At 44.1% G+C, this 13445-nt stretch overlaps 1 protein-coding gene across 3 annotated transcripts in view; it reads right to left on the bottom strand.

Moving 5' to 3' along the window:
• Window positions 1–11420, bottom strand: part of LOC111141114 (DAB2, clathrin adaptor protein) — a 49855-nt gene extending 38435 nt beyond the window's left edge. For 2 of the 3 annotated variants that reach the window (XM_022493455.1, XM_022493454.1), the window contains exon 1: window positions 11088–11420. The gene's annotated coding sequence lies outside the window, so the exon portion shown is untranslated. The remainder of the gene's footprint in view (window positions 1–11087) is intronic. The other variant, XM_022493456.1, reaches the window with a different exon arrangement.
• Window positions 11421–13445: the final 2025 nt, after the last annotated feature.

Genomic DNA, 13445 nt, shown 5'->3' with positions numbered 1-13445 from the left:
CATTAAACTCAATTCAGAAATTAAACTCAAGAGCTAAGAGAACCTACAAAATGAACATGCACACTATGGAATGCCGCTACTGTAAGCTTTGAACTACTGACTTGGACATCATTCGTGGAGATTTACCTATCCGAAGTCATTGAGAAAAATTCCTGATGTATTAAAAAATGAACATTTGGGGGGCGCCTGGGTAGCTCAATGGGTTAAAGCCTCTGCCTTCAGCTCAGGTCATGATCCCAGGGTCTTGGGATCCAGCCCTGCATCGGGCTCTCTGCTCAGCGGGGAGCCTGCTTCCTCCTCTCTCTCTGCCTGCCTCTCTGCCTACTTGTGATCTCTGTCTGTCAAATAAATAAATAAATAAAATCTTTAAAAAAAAGATGAACATTTGGATCAAATGGTCACCAGGATTTGAAAAAATTCTTTTATGCTGGGATTGTTAAACTTGGTCAGCGTTTGGTCTATTGTTCATTTTTAGGCTGTTTACCTTGGACCCAAGGGAATCTGTGGAACAGTAATGAATTGGCAACACAATTTGGGCATTTTAAGAGTCTCATGCTCTACCGACTGAGCTAGCCGGGAGCCTCAATTTGGGCATTTTAAAGAGCCTAATGGATATCGCAACCTTACATTACAGCGGCATTATGCCAATTTAAAAAAAACAGCTTTCTTCTGATTTTGGCAGAAATTGTGTTAAGTCAAAGGGATAACCTTAATTATCCAGTGCTTGAGCCAAAGATTTCATCTATTTCTTCCATTTTTATTAGGTTTTTTGTTTTGTTTTGTTTTGTTTTGTTTTGGAAGCAGGTTAGTGGCAACCTTAAAGAGAAGAAACAGAAGGAGAATAAGAAATTGTCCTTGGGTGAAGTATCAGGTGGAAGACTATTCACCACTACAGTAATTATCAGCCAGGTGTTTACATCCATCGTGTCAGATCGATGTATGAGCTATGATCAATACTCCATTAGCAGAAGTTAACCCAAGGACTTGAAAAGACCACACCATCTGGAGAATTTCAGTAACAGCTTGTCTGCCTTTCTCAGGCCCTGAGCAGATTTAAACTAGAGGAACATATGGATGCTACTCATTATAAAAGTTAAAAAAAAGGATTCAGAATTGTTTGACTTATACCAACAGATGATAAGGTGTGCTGAAGTTTCGCATTTTGCTCACTCTATAATAAATTACAGTCAATGGTGCAAAGGAGAGCGTCTTGTCACTCATTCACTTGGCCATCTGGTTATTGGTTATTGAACACCTACTGTGTGCCAAGTGCTGTGGTATGCTCTGTATACAGTGCTGAAAGAGACATGACCTCTGTTCTCAAGGGGCTTAGAGTATAGGCAGGGGAGAGAGAACAAGCAGGTAATGGTTTCAATCGGTGCTAAGTTTTTTAGAGGAAACATTTCTGATTAGGGTAGAAAGTCTCATTGCCATGAATAACACTTAATAGGAGCAAAATTAGTTCTACTTCAAGGGCTCCTGTATAAATTGCTGTCTTATTTATATCAACCACGGAAAGATGCAAATTTTGTCTTAAAGGCTTAATTACCCTCTTCAACAGACAGTTTTAAAATTATGACATTTACTTAAAGCACTAATTAGATGGAAGATATTTACATTCAATGTTAGGGAGTTCTCCATACCCATATAACGATCTGGAAGAGCATCTGTGTGACAGAGCCAGCCGGAGGAAAGAATCTCGTGATTCACTTGGTTATTAAAGAACATCAATGACGATTCCTGAAAAGTTATCCAAATTTCCGAATCAACATTATATCCTAAACACGAGAAATGCTGTGCTCATTTGGCATTCAGTTTCGTCACTTCAGAAGGGCAAGCAATTCAGAGATGACACGAACCTCCATATTCTAGAACCAGGCACGCTCGGCAGTGCTCTCACTCATCAGATTTTCTGAGCACAATAATGGCACTTGCAGATCGGGCAAAACTACCGAATCACAGATTTTAATGAAGCAATGTTATGAAAGTGTAACCAGGGCCACACCCAAGTGCTTTGGTATTTGAGTAACACGGCCGACTTACAAGAGCATTGGCAAGGGTATCCGATAGCGTCCGGTTAATGTAAGTGTTTCAAAAACTGGACTTTATTATCATTGCAAGTAGGAAGCCCTTAAACAAGTGTTGGCTGCACAGAATGTAAGAGTCCAGATCCTAAAACAGAACAGGGTTGCCTCCGTTGTTTCTATTAATGAGTTCTCATGTAGAAAGTTGAACATTTGCATCTCATGATGCTATCTGGAAACAGAACTACAGAATGAATTTGGTATGTGGATATGCCTCAAAGATCAGTAACAGTACTGGCCGTAGTTTAGCATAAAACTAAGATTTTATCATAGACTCTTCTCATGTCTACCAAATCTGGCAAACCTGTGACCCTCTATTTTCTAGAACTATCCTTTATGTCCATTCCCCACCTCCCTCCCCACCAAAAAAAATTAAAAAATTATTTTTAGTATTCCTCCCTAATCTTGCCTCATTGTCACCCCAAGTTCCTGTTTCCAAAAGAGTGATACTTCCTTGTATCATGTATCATGTCCCTCACAATTCGCCAATTCATATTACACCGTTATTTTGGTATTTTCTGTACCCGTAACATAGGTGCTTTTTAAGATATTTAGAATTCTTGAAGTAAAGAAACTCTTTGTGAGGCGAATTTTTCCTTCGCCTTCTCAAAAAGGTCCAATGAGAATCCAAGTGGTAAGAAACTAGTTGTAAAATGACTTACTTTTATGGGTGAATTCTTGTGGGAGTGCCCTATCAGACTTCGTGGCCTTCCTGATTTTATATATTTATTTTATTTATTTGACAGAGAGAGCAATCACAAGTAGGCAGAGAGGCAGACAGAGAGAAGGGGAAGCAGGCTCCCTGCTCACAGGACTCAATCCCAGGACCCTGAGATCATGACCTGAGCTGAAGGCAGAGGATTAACCCACTGAGCCACCCAGATGCCCCCTTCCTGGTTTTATATTAATCAGGCATCTCTATCTATGTATCTATGTATATTTAGAGAGAGAGAGAGAGACCTGTTCCTTAGGGAGGCTAATCTTTTCCATTTGCCCTGGACACACACACACATACACACACACACACACACCACTTTCTTGTGTTGCGACCCTAGGCTGTAATACTGCCTTCACCTATGTGAATTCCTTCCCATCATTCAAGGTCTACTCATGGTGTATTGCCTTAGTGGAGTCCACCGGCCCTTCACAGCCTACTGTTTCTCTCCACTTGCCACGACCTCTTGTTGCCCTCCAATTCATATAGAACTCTTCCCCCAACTCAATGAAATCGTGAGGCCAGGTCCTACTTTCTGATACCCATATAGTTTGGTAAAGAGTAGTGCACTTGGGGCACCTGGGTGGCTCAGTGGGTTAAAGCCTCTGTTTTCAGCTCAGGTCATGATCCCAGGGTGCTGGGATTGAGCCCCGTATCGGGCTCTCTGCTCAGCGGGGAGCCTGCTTCCCCCCTCTCTCTCTGTCTGCCTCTCTGCCTACTTGTGATCTCTGTCTGTCGAATAAATAAATAAAAAAATCTTTAAAAAAAAAAAAAAAGAGTAGTGCACTTAAAACATTAGGGGTGACATATATTTTCCATTTGCTCCCTAATATTCTCTTAGGCAAATCTTTTCTCTGCATTGTTGATTTGTCATGGAATATAGGCTTTTGTTCAACGGTTAAACGATCTCTGCTCAAAGTCATTCCGCCAGGAGAGCTAGGTGAATTAATCTGAGTCAGCATTTTGTTTTCCTGATTTAACAAAGAGATCCACTGCATAACAAATACAGATTAAAGTTCTTGTGTTTATATCCAAGGCTCTGTGCAATCCATCTCTCCTCTCCAAATCCATGTCTTCCTTCTCTGCCATCTGTACTTGCTCTTGGTCAAACTGGCAAGTCTGTATCCTTGGACGTGCACCTGCATAATTTGCTTATGTGCTTCTGCCTAGGATGCATTTTTCTTCTATCTGATAGCCACCATTCTTTCAAAAGCTAAGTCCATTATCACATACTGGTATCCTTTTCTTCTCTGGATCCTACCCATACCACTTCATTGTAACACAACCACATGTTAGTTAAGTCGATGTCATTCACTCTAAATTTCTTATTAGCAGTGACTGTTGGCATTTATGTGTCTGCCAGCAGGTGTCAGGTCAATATTGTCATCCACCAAAATTACAGCTAACCTTTAGTCATTGAGAACTTCAGACAAGTTGAATAAATCAGAAACTCCCAAAGAACAAGTTAACAGGCAGTTAAACAAGCACCTATATGCAACAAGATGCCCTTCCAAAGAGAGTTTCAGCATTGAATAAAATCAGCTTTTCGATTCTTTGTCAGTTGTCAATATGTATGTTTCTGAAAAGCTTCAGTTATAGCTGAACCTTGGTCTAGGCAGAAATTGATATTAAATCTCCTTATTATCAACCGGCTGTGGATGGAAGAGCCTATTTGATCAGTTACGTATTTGTTTTCTACTTCAAAAATGGGATTGCACTTATGATGTTTAAATTTAGAAGTAAAAAAAAAAATGATAAAATAAATAAATTTAGAAGTAAAGGTTTAAAAGAAAAAGTCCAAACCCCAAAACAAAAAATACCACCACCACCACCCAGGGTTAATGTAATTAAAGCACAGCTGAGACTTTTGTTCAAAAGGACAGATATTTGAGCAACTACTCGGAAGCATACTGTGCCCACTTCTGATCCTCTGATCTAGAGGTCAGGTATATGCTTCCTACCTGGATTAACAAGGTGGCCAAAGCCAGACTGAGCATTCTTCATATAACCTTGCAGGTGTCCGAACATATGACAACTAATTGACGACAGAAAGCACTTTAGCATCTGCATAACATATCACAGAAGATCAAAACAGGTTTGAACCCCTAATAGGACACTTAAAATATAGAAAATAAGTGAAGCCAATTGTATGAAATGTTTAGAACAAGGAGGGCAGCTATATCCAACATGGACACAGTTAAATGAAGCTATTCATCACTTTCCGGTTCTTTGAGTAGGGATCAACTCTGGACCTTAGGAGGACTGAACTGTCGTGCCCAATGAGATTTAAGTGGTACCTTGAGGGTTAATATTTGTGGGCCTGTACTGGTTTATGAAGCATTGCCACATTCTCCTGCTGGACCCTCACATTTAGTAGTTTCAAGGTGTGCAAGAAAGAAGGTCTTCCAATTTTTCAGCTGAAATGTGTTCATCTCTAGATTTCAGCTTGCCTCAAGCTCAAAACAAGTAAAGCAAGAGCATTTTCCAAATATCAGCCTAATTGCAGCACTGGGAATTGTAGTTCTAGAGGAGGAGGATTTTTGAAGCAGCAGCTCCCAGGGCTTCACCTTAAACTTTAACTTGGTGGCAACTCATTTTACTGATGGAGAAAAATGAAACTTGGACACGCTATCTCTTGTTTTAAATGGAAAAGTGAGTTGTGGACAGTCATTTGCAGTTTGGAGTCTAAGCTCTTAGCCCTTAACCTATGCCATCTCCTTGAAACTAGAATTCCACTTCTTTAATTCTGGATCACACCCTTGTATTTCTCAGTCTAAGGTGTGATCTCTGCTAAACATCGGTCTCTGATTAACATCCGTCATTCTTAGGACTGTTTTGCAAGGTGGGTGAGGCAATTAAGGGTCAGGGACATTGAGTAGCATGCCTAAGAAATGGCCCAGCTGTCATTCCAATGCAGGTCCAGAGTCTACATTCTTTGTTTCACGTGATGTAGATTTTCTTTTAGATTTCCACTCACTGGGTATTCTTCCATTGCCAGGCTAGCAACATAATCCACATAATAGGTACTTATTAAATATTCAGATAAACACCAAGATTCAAATCATAAAAATTCATGCTTGAATCCTGACTCTCCTACCTAATGATATGACCCTGAGCAAGCTGACATGCAATGATCATATGTGAATTAAGAAAGAGATATTTTTCTATCTTAAGTTATTAGAGTGAAAGATAGATGGGAGAATGGACTGGTACTTTTTAAACCATAAAGCTCTATAAAAACCAAGTTGCAGTAGATTCATTTACCAATATGGAGAAGCCTTCATCTGCACTCTGGGTATTGCATGAAAAACAAAATAAAAAAGTTTTATAGGTTAGAGAAAACCATCTGGTTCATGGGTAATGATCTAGTTTATAGAATCTTTTTTAAAAGAAGTAACTGGGGCAGTCTCCTAATAAATGGAGATTAATTATGATCTTAACCCAAAAGAGGAAAAAGGATTTGGAAGTGAGGGGATAATACGAAAATAAGGAGTATATCAGTTTTCCTTGGATCAAGAAAACAATACTTGAGATAGTAGGAAAAATGTCAAGGTCTGTGCCTTTTCATCTTTTGTATCCTAAGATCCAGTTAAATTGAGCTGTGTTTAAATGCTTTGCTTTATTATTTCCATGACTGTAGGAATGCACATACTTTGTTATGCTTTCCACTGAACAACTGAATTATAAAACAAATGAATTGTGAAAGTTACTCTTAGATCATGCAGAGGGCTTGTTGTAATACAGTTGGATGAGCCCCACTGCTGGAGTCTGGCTCACTGGATCTGGGATGGGTACCAAGAATTTGCATTTCTAACAAGTTTCCAGATGATGCTGGTGCTGCTAGTCTGGGGACCACAATCTGAGAACCACTATTTTAGACAAGTTCTCTCTAGCTGTGAAACACACATGAAGGTAACTAAGTGTCCAGTCTTGAAAGACTGAATGAATTTGATTGTGAAATGAGAGCTTGTGTGTTTCATCTGTCATATAAAGATCTCAGTCTATTTCAGCGTAACACTGTGCATCAGAGAGAAATAGGGTAGCTTTTCACCCAGAGAAAATGTGAAACCACATATCCTTCCCCCAAATTTATTCCAAGTTGAACAGTGTTTTGGATCTCACTTTTTCAGGACTATTACTTCCTAGTCTACCTGCTCCCTTACTCTGTGGTTACCTAAAAATTTAGGTGACAGTCCTCCTGCATCTGCCTTCTGGTAACTTGCTTACAGCTCAACACTCTGCCTGCTGGGTTCACTCAGAATTCTTACCGGTTTAAGGCAGTTAAAGGTCACTTGCCTCTAGCTAGCTTGTGTAAGTTATGGTAGCAGAGAAAAACTGCCAGGTTTCTTTAATATTGAGGCAATAGCTCCCGTGTTCCTGAAATTTCATAAACCTTCATGTTGTTCTACCTTGATGATGGAAGAATTAGCAAGAGTTAGGCGATTAAGTGTTAAGATTAAAATAAGTTGAGAAGAGGAAAAGGATGAGGTAGGTAGACAGGAGAGTCGACCTCAATAAAAAAGTAACTTCCATTTTTAGATCAGGAAGCAATTTGTTCAGATTTTGCTCACCCTAGAGTGGCAGGCTTCCTTCCAGGGTGGGAGAAGGATGCGGGAAAGGGAGTAATCATGGCAACCTGCCCAGCTATGTGGGCAAGCATAGACCGGGGCTGCACGCACTCGGAAGACTTTATTTCTGGTCCAGTCCCTCAGTTTAGTATGGGTGGTCCCTGCTTTCCCACTTCCTTCTCCTGTAATGCTGACTTGGGGAAGAGTGGCTTCCACTCCACTCCGCAGGGAAGCTGAGGGGGGCGGAGACTTTACTGAGACCCAAGGAGGTCAGCTTGACCAAAGCAAACTACAGGCTTCCTGGCCGAGAACACAGAGTAACTCCCTGTCTGTCCTAGCGGTGAGCACAGCAAACACACTGGCAATATGAAGTGCTTGAATGATTAGCCGTTCTCAGGTAGATGAGCAGTGCCCGGTTTTGATGCAGAAATTCTCCACTCTGCCTTCAGTTTTCACAAAGACACATCATTCAGTTGTTCAGGGGGCAAAAATAACACAAAACTCGTGCATTTCTAGGTCAGAGAGAATACAGTGTTCTAAGCATATTAGGTTAACAATCTCCCTAGCAAACTTGGGCTAGTACCCTTATTCTCCAGATAAGGAAGCTTAAGTACAGAGGGGTTACGCAACTTGCCCAAGGTCACGTAACCAACAGTGGTGTAGCAGGGTTTGAATCAAGGTGGCAGGACTCCGGAAGCCACGTGCTCACCCCACTACCTGACCGTCCCGGGTGGGAGGCAGAAACTGGCATGAGTGCTGGCCCTTTGCGTCCGTCCTCAGCATCCCCTCCCTGTTCCTTTCGTCAGAAATTAGCATGATTTTTGTCCAAGAGGGAACGGATGATCTACTCTCTTTCTGATTCATACAACCCAGTCGGGCCACGTTAGGGTGAACGAGGCTTCCACCGAGCACAGGGAGCTGCTGTTGCAGCTAGCTCGCTAGAGGTGACTTTGACCTCCGTGCAATTCAGTGGCAGGGCTTCCAATTCAGAAGTATGCACAGCACTAGGGAAAATTTTAAAATACCACGTCCTATTACTCAGGTGTTTCTTATTGCCAGTGCAGGTCTCGTTCTGCTTCCTCGTGGAGGACAGAAAGCCTGATGTGTTCATGGATGTGTTAACGGACACTCCCCAGCCAGCCTGCTGTCAAGCCTTTCCACATGGGAAGGCATGTTCTGATGCCCATGAGGACAACCGGACACATGGGAGAGCTCGAGCATTTCAGCACCTTTGCTTGTCTTTGAGGAAAGCATCAATTAAATCCCGAAGGCAGGACAGATTCAGGGAGAGAAACACATGATGCCTTCAAAACCATTCAGATAAAAAATATCAGTGGTAGCAAGTGTAGGCTTACGGTAGAATTTGGAATGAAGCAGCATCTTCTCGCTGTGTCGCCAAGAGCCCACATATCCACAAAGCCTCCTTCTGGCCAGGAGCCACCCAACAAGGCATATGTCTTTCTGCTCTCTTAATCTTCAGATAATTGAGGCATGGCCAAGTAAACCAATAAGTATCACTCCCAACCATCTGGTCAGAAGTTTCTAGAGGTCCCTGCACCACCTTCATGCCAACAAGTGTTTAAAAGCAATTCCTTCAACCCTAACAAGGTGACTAAGATTCCTTCAAGCTTTTGAGCAAGCCAAGAGATAAACCGAATGCATGGGAATTCAGACTTCTAGTTGAATCTAAAACTGTCAAAAGTCTTGAATGGAAATGCAGACTCCTCCCCCACCCCCAACAGATTAGGCAAGGCTTTTAACAAGTGCCATGCATGGCTCTCTTCCCTCTCCTAACATCCTCAGTTGAAGATCCAACTGTGCCCAAGACCAGAATGCCAACAACACAGATGTTAGGGTTCAAAGGTGGAGGACATTCCATTACCATCAGTTGGTTCTGACCATCCAATCAAATGTAGGAGGGTATAGCTTAAAGAAAAACTGGTTTCCAGGGCAGTTGTTTGGATAAGAAGGGACAGAGTTGAGAGTGGGAAGTTAAGTTATTCACCAACAGGAAAAAGAATCCAGTCTGCCTTGGAGGGAGACTGATGAGGAATTTGGAAGAAGTAATCAGTCCCAGAAATACACATTGGAAAAGGCTACTAGATCTCCTCCGTGCTTTCTCCAGGAGACTGTCCACACTGCACACTCCATGTTCTATGAAGTGAGGTACTTCACCCACACGCCCCCAGCGCTTTACCGAAATGATCCTTGCCCCGAAGGTTAAAGAGAGCTCAGTCCCAAATACTTCTGAATCCTCAAGGCAATAAACTTTCCTATGGTGTCACTGAGGCCTGTTTCCCTTCAAGGAGGGAGAGACAGGACCTGGGGTGGGCGGGGCACCAGGCCCAGAGAAAAGCCCCCTACTCGTGGTCCGACGGTGGGTGTAAGAAGCAAGTGTGGCGATGTCACAGACCAGGGAGACAAGCCATTTGGTCGCTGCAGGGCTCCCCCATTCTCAGCTAGTACTTTCCTCCTCAACAGCCAGTGGCTGCTCCTGTGCAGGGAGCTAACCTCAAGCCTGTAAGGAAGATCAATTCTATATCCCATCAAAGCCATTCGGAGAGCCTTATCAGACATCTTGAAGGCATTTTTGTAGCTGCCTTCTTTCTTCAACCATTACTTCTGTTTGAGTTCGTTCCGTCTTACCTCCGTCTCCCCCACCCCTGCTGCTTTGCCTGATTAGGGCCAGAAATTTTTTCATTAAGTCACTTTATAGTGTAATAACAACATTTACTATTCATGAAGTCTCCCCTCCATAATTTTTAAGTCTTTCCATGTGTCTGGAAGCTTACTGCTGCTCTTCTCATTTTACAAGAGTGCCTGTCTTCCTTCCAGACACAAACTAAAAAGAAAGAGGAAAAGGTGGTTGGGGGGCGGTGGGGAGGGAGGGTGGTAAGGGCGTGGAGATAACATCCAGATTCTTTAAGTGCTTTTAATCCAGTTAAATTTCCCTTTGGACTCAAGCGGCTCCCTGCTGACATTGACAGCAGAATTCCAGGCTAGGAACTGAGTCAAACAAGAGGAAAGGAAGCGGGAGAGGAGTAACAGAGTCGGCTCTATGCTGTGAGAACCGCTAGGCTGACTGGAGCTCCATGGCTTTAACCCATTCATTTTTCCCCCTTTTCTAGAATTCTTACTTCATTTTTCCAGCCAGTTTACAGCAAGCAGGCCAACACCTTTTAAACGCTCCAGGGATTTAAAACAAGTTTGTTCAGTCTCCTGGGCAGCTACTTTCTTAAGAATGCTGTGTAAGACAAAGTTCACATTTTCATGCCACACGTTGTCAGCCACTAGGAAGAAGCTTCGATGGGGGGGGGGGGCACAACCTGGGTCCCCAGCCTTTGTCACAGGGCAAAAATAAACACCCCTGGAGGAGTTAATTAGGCGGTCAGCGGTCACACCAGCGTCCTACCAGGGTTGCCCGCAGAGCCTTTAAGCAAGCGCGCGCGCGCACACACACACACACACACACGGAGGCGCTTATGAAATGTCACAAGCTGGACATCTGCAGCCCGACCCCAAAGGTAAATGCAGTCCGCGGAAGCATATTCCTCGGATGTCAGGCCACAAAACCGCTCTTGCCCCAAGTACCGTCCCCTCTCCAAGATTCCGCACCCCCACCCCCCAACAAGTCCCAGAGCTGCATCCCAAGGGGGGAAGAGAGGGGTGGAGAGGGCGAAACATGGAGCCCAGGGGAGGAAGGACGGGAGAGCGACTCACGGCTGGCTAGCGCGTCGGCGAAGCGAGCATGACTTCCCGGGGCCGAGCCTCCAGGCTGCCGCGCGGCCGACACGGCGGGCCGCGCTTAAATAGCCGCCGGCCCGGGAGCCTCGGAGCCGCGCGGCCACTCCCGGCGAGATATGGTTCTAATCAGATGCTGGCAGCCGAGGACTCCCCAGGAATGCGCCGGGATGTTTTTGCTGCCTGGGCTTGGTAACTCCCCCTCAACGTGTCTGTCGAGTCTTCCAAACTTAACTGTTTACTAACTCGAGCGGCCGCCACGCCGAGCGCCCGGCTCCCCTCGCTCGCGAGCCCCGCCAGCGGGGGGCGATCGCAGGGGGCCCCGGCCCCGCGGGGGAGGGACGAGGGAGGAGGGCGCCGTCGCCGCCCCGGCCGCAGCGAGCTGGGGGACGCGGGGCAGGGGAGGGGGCAAATAAGGACAGGAAGGGGAAACTCCGCAGGAAAGGGGTGGGATCCACCGGACCTTCGTTTCCCAAATTCCTTCTCCGGATTGCCACTTCGGTGATGTGGCACACGAAAGTCATCCCCACCCGCCGGGGCCCTCGGAACAAAGGGCCGCCTTCACTCCTGACTCTCCTGGCAAGAGGCGACGGATCCCGGCTCGGATCTGCGTCCCTCCGGCGGGACGTGGGATTGCCCCTCCGCAGGCAGGGCCGGTGCGGGCGCCCCTAACTTGCTGGGGGATCTGTGTGTGCACATGTAAAACATGCCGCATTTAGGGCTGAAATAAAATCCTGATAGACAGATAGAAAAACAGTGCTCTGAAATCGATGGAAACAAAGACGTTCACCTCCATCGAACCGATCTAAAAAAGCTGTGTCTCTGATACAAAGATGATGTACATCCCCGTGTAGACCCTTGACATGACTGTCTGCGCTGATTTGCACAGTGCTCCCTGCACCTCTCAGAGCAATCTGCGACATGAGAAATAAAATAGTTGAAGATACTGGCACGCCACAGCATAGCTTCGCGAACCTTCACGAGCTGGAAATTCATTTTCTCCGTATTTTAAAACCATGAACAATTGTACGGTATCCCCAGAAACTGTCAGTTTTAAAGAATTTTGAAATTATTTTGTGAAAAGCACGTCTTTTTTTTTTTTGGACTGTGGGAGACAGTGTGTACTAAATGTGAAACTACCAAATTATGATTTGGATGAGAAGGGGTTATTGATTTTATTGAGTAAGTGACACACAGTGGATTTGCATTCTACCTCTGGAAACTGAGGGTTCAAATCGGGCTCATGGGATACCAAGGATGCATTTTGTGGTCCAAGCCTAGCCCAGCTGCAAAGCCGCTGTGTAATTTGGGGCAGCTCAGTGTGAGTGGCAGTCCCTGCTCTCAAGGAGGTCAGGCTTGGGACTGTCCCCGAGCTGAGGGTGCAGAGCTTCAAAACCCTGCGACAGGGAGAGGATCCTCTCTCCTGGCCTCTATGATTTCTGCCACCTGTCTCTTCCCCTCACACCTGAGGGTGTGGGGGTGGGGAGGGTGGTGCTGACAGTTTCCAATGTTCCTCTGAGGTAATTTGCTATTATTAAATTATATATATATATATATATGTATATATATATATATATATATATGACTTCCTGTGAATGATAACAGTTATGCAGACTTTAATCTTAGGACAGTATTTATAACATTTATGTGGAGAACTTTAATTCTGGTACATTTAGGACATACTGCTTTATTTCTAAGACCCAAGAGTCCAGAAGGATGGTTTCACTTCCAAAGGCTGAGTAGCTGGACAAATGATGGCTGATTTCAGACACATAGAGGCATTGGCAATTTGGGGGAAAAAAGGGGTTTCTCTTTTAACCTCAATAGCTAATATTTTCTGAACTCAGAAGTGACCACCCAAACCTTTTTTTTTTTTAAATCAGAAGACTGTTACTAGAAATGTTAACATACGTTTGCTCTACCAAATAGAAGAGTTACGTCTAAGAAGCCAGAGGAAGAAAATGATTTCGTCCAAATGAGCTGGAGTTTCAAGAGAAGACTTTAATGGAAACAGTCCATTTATGAGGAGTGGGCTCACACAGACAGCTTAAAGCAGACAGCTCTGTCATTTTACACAGAAATCTTAAGAGTCAACAGTGGAGAACTCTGATTTGAAGAGTATTTTTATATCTCTAGGGTGCTGATATTTCTTCTGGCAGTAATTCAGTGTCCTGTTCACAGTTAAAAAAGAAAGAAAGAAAGAAAGAAAGAAAGAAACATGAAAAGAAATTTAACTCTTTTTAATCTCTGATGGAACACAGTTTCCTGTCCCATAGAAGTTGTTCACTTTTCAGGAGGTCTGAAATGAACATCCTTGCAGCTGGAAAATCACACCCA

Source organism: Enhydra lutris, unplaced genomic scaffold (genome assembly GCF_002288905.1).
Source record: "Enhydra lutris kenyoni isolate GAN:26980312 unplaced genomic scaffold, ASM228890v2 scaffoldscaffold5, whole genome shotgun sequence".
Taxonomy (NCBI): Eukaryota; Metazoa; Chordata; class Mammalia; order Carnivora; family Mustelidae; genus Enhydra; species Enhydra lutris.
This window is presented reverse-complemented; position numbering and strand designations above follow the sequence as displayed.